The sequence below is a fragment of the Podarcis bocagei genome (genome assembly GCF_964188305.1).
Source record: "Podarcis bocagei genome assembly, chromosome: 7".
NCBI lineage: Eukaryota > Metazoa > Chordata > Lepidosauria > Squamata > Lacertidae > Podarcis > Podarcis bocagei.
Genome location: NC_138132.1, coordinates 8,423,174 through 8,429,173, shown reverse-complemented (window position 1 = coordinate 8,429,173; position 6,000 = coordinate 8,423,174).

Below are 6,000 nucleotides of genomic sequence, written 5' to 3'. Positions count from 1 at the left end.
GAACACACCTTCCGGGCATGGGTCCAAGCAGTTTCTTCCCCGAGCTGCTCCTTTCCAAGGGAAAATCCACTCTTTAGTGAGAGATTGGAGCAAATGGCAATGTGGGGTAAACCTGAATTGCCACTTTCTCAAACGGGACCATAGAATGTGCATAGGAGCCCTTACTCAGAGTCAACCAAGTAAAATTAATGAACGAGTAGGTGAAGTTCTAGGGTGGCGCTGTGGGTTAAACCACAGAGCCTAGGACTTGCCGATCAGAAGGTTGGTGGTTCAAATCCCTGCGATGGGGCGAGCTCCCGTTGCTCAGTCCCTGCTCCTGCCAACCTAGCAGTTTGAAAGCACGTCAAAGTGCAAGTAGATAAATAGGTACCACTCCAGCGGGAAGGTAAACGGCGTTTCCGTCTGCTGCTCTGGTTCGCCAGAAGTGGCTTAGTCATGCTGGCCACATGATCCGGAATCTGTACGCCGGCTCCCTCGGCCAATAAAGCGAGATGAGCCCCGCAACCCCAGAGTCAGTCACGACTGGACCTAATGGTCAGGGGTCCCTTTACCTTTACCTTTTAGGTGAAGTTCTAAGGAGTGTGCAGAAATGGCACTTGTATGGCTCAGGGAGCAAGAATGAGTCCATTTGTACTGTGCCTGCTACTGTATGCCATCTCCTCCGAAAAGTCAAGTGGTGGGGTGTGTGTGTGTGCGTCTGCATGCTTGAGTCAAAGCACCTGGTGCAATGGAAAAAATGCCAAACAAGGCATTGACCCGGCTGCCTTCGAATAAACAGCGGCGCCTGCATGTCATCAATCCGAAGGTGGAATGTCAATGCATCAGCTGAGCACCCCATGGATCTCAACTGTCCTTGCATGCAGATAGGAGGGAGGAGTGGGTAGGCAGACCCCACACCCAACCTATCAATCACACTGAATTCATAAAAGCGGATACAGACTTGTTAGGTGCTCATATTGGTGAGAAATGACTTCTTCCAATGTTATTTCAAGCAGTAGGGTGGGGGCAGGCAAACCTTTCTCTCCAAGGGCCCCCACACTTCTGGTAGCCGAAGCGGTAATTCTGCTTGCGATGACCACACATTTCAGCTCCCCCCCCCCAAAAAATAGTCCTTTTAGAGAAGAGTTGGGGAGCCTGTGGACCTCTCTATGTTGTTGGACTCCAGTTCCCATCAGCCTCGGCAATCCTGGCCAATGGTTAGGCATTATGGGATTTATAAAAGGTAAAGGGACCCCTGACCGTTAGGTCCAGTCGTGGCCAACTCTGGGGTTGCGGCGCTCATCTCGCTTTACTGGCCAAGGGAGCTTCCGGGTCATGTGGCCAGCATGACTAAGCCACTTCTGGCGAACAAGAGCAGCGCACGGAAACGCCGTTTACCTTCCCGCCAGAGTGGTACCTATTTATTTACTTGCACTTTGACATGTTTTTGAACTGCTAGGTTGGCAGGAGCAGGGACCGAGCAACGGGAGCTCACCCCATCGTGGGGATTTGAACCACCGACCTTCTGATCAGCAAGTCCTAGGCTCTGTGGTTTAACCCACAGCTCCACCCGCGTCCCACATGGGATTTATAGAATCACAGAATTGTGGAGCTGGAAGGGACCCCAAGGGTAAACTAGTTCAACTCCTTGCAATGCAGGAATCACATCTAAGTGCTATTTTCACTCATCATGCATTCTTCCTGCCAAACCTTCGATGTCATTGTTTGCCGTGGCTAATATTGCAAAAGCAAAATTAAAAGTTTTTTTAAAAAGAGATTATCATATAAGATCCACACAATACCAGAAGAACTGGCTGCCAATATGCTTCCAGCCCACTTCAAGGTAAAATGTCTGGGGGACCACAAGTTCTCAACCCATTTTAGAGTAGTGGGGGGGGGGGAGAAGCAGAGTCACCACTTACCTACCCTTAAGTTAGACCAGCCCTTGTGTTTCCAAGATTGAAGGGCATGCCCTGAGTAAAAACAAATGAATCACTCAGTTTCAGCTTCCCCCCACCCTATTTCTCGTTTTCAAAATCTTAAGTGCAGTCCTCTACTTTTTCACATCAGTTTGTGGACTTTTTGTTTTTTGTTTTTTTTAATGAAAACTTCTCTGCCTTTTAATGCTAATTTCTCATAATGTGCATGCATTTCTGCAAAGCAATTTCTCCTAAAATAGTGCATTATTTTCATTAATACACATTTTTAAGGATGATTTCCTCCATTATATGGCATTTTGCATGCATTGCTTGGCTGGAGGACTGCACTGCAAAATCAGGAGAAGCACACATTTCGACGGTTGGCTGTGTCCTAGCACCCAGTTCTGCGGCAGCTCTACCTAAGAAGTGCTCAGTTCCTGCATTCACCCTCAACCAGAGTCAGCGCAGATGTTTCCATGCTGTACCATTCCGATTAAACAGTGAACCGCACAACAGCCATTTGAAGAGGGAGGACTTCCTCTTGAAAGAGTGCTGAATACAGCTGCTCCCAGGCTAAGACCGCAAGCCTTAAATTTGCTGCCGCCTGAACAAACAGCTACATATAAACAGTCACTTAGCATATACAAATCCAAGCATGCTACAATGCAGGGGGGGGGGGGGTAAGAGAGAGGATGGTGGCCGCGGTTGCTTAAGGTCAGGTGTGTACCTTGCTTTAGCCATTTCTGCTTTGTTTTTGCAGCTGTCCCTTTTTGGAGCAGCTCTTCCACTTCCTCCAGAACAGCCCGCAGAGATAGCAAAAGACAGACCACAGCACCCGGGCAGGGCAGCATGTCACGCACTCGACACTTATCCCTCCCTCCTTCCCAGGGAGCCGACGGAAGCAGATTATCGACATCAGGCTTCCCCAGCCTAGCACCCTCCAGATAACTATAGAATCTTAGACCTGGAAGGGACCCCAACAGTCGTCCCGTCCAACCCCCTGCAATACAGGAATCTCAGCTAAAGCATCCATGAGAGATGGCCATCCAACCGCTGCTTAAAATCCTCCAAGCTAGGAGCGTCCATCCACAACCTCCTAATGGAGTCCATTCCACTCTGGAACAGCTTTTACTGTTAACGGAAAAATCCGAGGGCTCCCTTGGACAAAAACAAAGACACCAACCAGGATAACTTGGAGCAAAACAGCAGCCTATAGGCTTGGCCTTTATTTATCTGTTGCAACAGGGTGCTCCCCTCACCCGCAGGAGAGAGGAGGGACCCAGAAAAATGGCGCGCAAGGCCTTATAAATACTTTTGAAATTGCCACCCTGTAGATCAAGACCACCCCCAGAAACATCATACATACATCACAGAAGGGGTGTAACCTAAGACCACCCCTCAGATACATCACACAAAAGGCGGTCTAAACAGAAATTTGAATGTTGTTTTTCTCCTGTCCTTGTTTATCTCCTGTCTGGCAGGTTACTTGATTGGATTTCCTGGGGAGCCTGGCCAGTCTTTTGTAATGATAAATACTTAGTTCCTGGGCCAGGTCACAGGCTCTCACCCTATTCAAACACAGACATACCCTTAAGACAGGATTTGTGAAGGAAAAAACAACGGGGAGGCTTTTCCACTTTGACCTTGCAGAGAAAACATTTGCTCAGTTTAGGAATCAAAATGGCTTCAGGTCGGTCTTCCTGTGCTGATCTATGTACGTGCGGTTATGAACATTACCATATATCTAAGACCTCAAAATTCCTATCGCATTACCTGTAATGAGTATGGGTTGCTCGTGCGTAAGTTACCGCCACTCCTGGCTGTGTTGCCTTGTTAAACCTTTCTGTCTGGACAGCCCTTCATTTCGTGGCTGCCTCAGTCGCTAGCAGAATCCGTCAGTGGGCGTTTCTTAAACCTTTTCCAACATAAAAGTTGTTTGACGCCAAGTCTCCTCCTACTCTCCCTGCGCAGAAGTCTTCTGCGCAGGGAGGGCGTGGGTAGCGGAGGACCCGTGCTCTCCCCGCTGGTGTCCGGTGAAGAGTCCTGGAGCCCTCTCTCTGATACCCCCATCTGCCCCCCTTTATCCCTGGTGTTGCGCTGATTTGCTTCCCCATCTGCTGAGCTGCTTCTCTCCCTGCTGGGCCCTTCTCCAGCATCATTTGAGAGCCTTCCCTCCGCCTCTAGCTTCGATGTCAGTTCCCTGACATCACCATTAGACAGTTCTTCCTAAAGTTGAATCAGAATCTCCTTTTCTGTAACTCAAATCCATTGGTTAGAGTCCTACTTTCTGGAGCAGGAGAAAACAAGCTTTCTCCATCTTCCATGTGATAGCCCTTGAGATATTTGAAGATGATGATCTCTCAGTCTCCTCTTTTTCAAGTTAAACATGGCTCCTTCAACTGTTCCTCATACGACTTGGTTTCTAGACCCTTTATCATCTCTGTTGCCCTCCTCTGCAGCTGGAATACAACTCCCATCTGCCACAGGTCAGGTTGGAGCTGTGGTCTTAAAACATCTGGGGAACATCAAGCTGGGGACGTCTGATGTTGACCAGAAGCTATGGGACAAAGTTCAAGGTGCTGGAGCTAACACAGAAGTCACAATACAGCTCAGGACCAGGTTAATGAGTGGCCGCCTTATCTTCTATTGATTGGCTGCATTTATACCACACCTTTCTTGGGAGAAAAGCAATGGCAAACCTAGACAGCGTCTTAAAAAGCAGACACATCACCTTGCCAACAAAGGTCCGTATAGTTCAAGCCCTGGTTTTCCCAGTAGTGATGTATGGAAGTGAGAGCTGGACCATAAAGAAGGCTGATCGCCAAAGAATGGATGCTTTTGAATTATGGTGCTGGAGGAGACTCTTGAGAGTCCCATGGACTGCAAGAAGATCAAACCTCTCCATTCTGAAGGAAATCAGCCCTGAGTGCTCACTGGAAGGACAGATCGTGAAGCTGAGGCTCCAATACTTTGGCCACCTCAGGAGAAGAGAAGACTCCCTGGAAAAGACCCTGATGCTGGGAAAGATGGAGGGCACAAGGAGAAGGGGAAGACAGAGGACGAGATGGTTGGATAGTGTTCTTGAAGATACCAGCATGAGTTTGACCCAACTGCGGGAGGCAGTGGAAGACAGGAGGGCATGGCGTGCTCTGGTCCAGGGGGTCACGAAGAGTCGGACATGACTAAACAACTAAACAACAACAGCAGCAGCAGTATACCACACCTTCTCATCCAAGGAGTTCAAAGTGGCACATATGGTTCTCCCCCTCTCATTTAATCCCTACAACAACCCTGTGAGGAAGGCTAGGCTGAGAGGCAGTGACTGGCCCCAGGTCACCCAGTGCGCCTCATGGCTGGATGTGTCTTAGTTCAACACTCTAACACCCAGTAGATTGCTGTGGTCTCCCCTGTAAAGGTCTCAGAAGCCTGCTTCACAGTCACTCAGAGCAGGGCTTGTAATGTGGTTGCTCCTGTTCTGTGGAATAGCATCCCTGTCAAAATAAGACAGGGGCCCACTTTCTGCACTTTCCAGAAAAAGTTGAAGACATTTCAGGCTTTCTCAGCTGGATAAATGGGTCTCCACCAAAAGTGGTAGATTTTCAGTTTTGTTCCAAATGTATGGTTTTTGTGCTTGGAAAAAAAAACATATTTTGTGTGTTCTGCCACCTTGCAACTACAGTGGTACCTCGGGTTACATACGCTTCAGGTTAGATACGCTTCAGGTTACAGGCTCCGCTAACCCAGAAATAGTGCTTCAGGTTAAGAACTTTGCTTCAGGATGAGAACAGAAATCGTGCTCCGGTGGCACGGCAGCAGCAGGAGGCCCCATTAGCTAAAGTGGTGCTTCAGGTTAGGAACAGTTTCAGGTTAAGAACAGACCTCCGGAATGAATTAAGTTCTTAACCCGAGGTACCACTGTATACTCATTCATGAGAAAGGCTTCAGGAGCTAACCTCGAGGAAAAACTGTACCCGCTGCCTTGCGGGCTATCTTTGTGAGAAGAAAAGGCTACGGAGGAAACCCAACACAAATCTGGAATGGAGTCCCCAAGGCAGTTGGATGGCACCTTGAATAATAATAATAATAATAATAATATTATTGG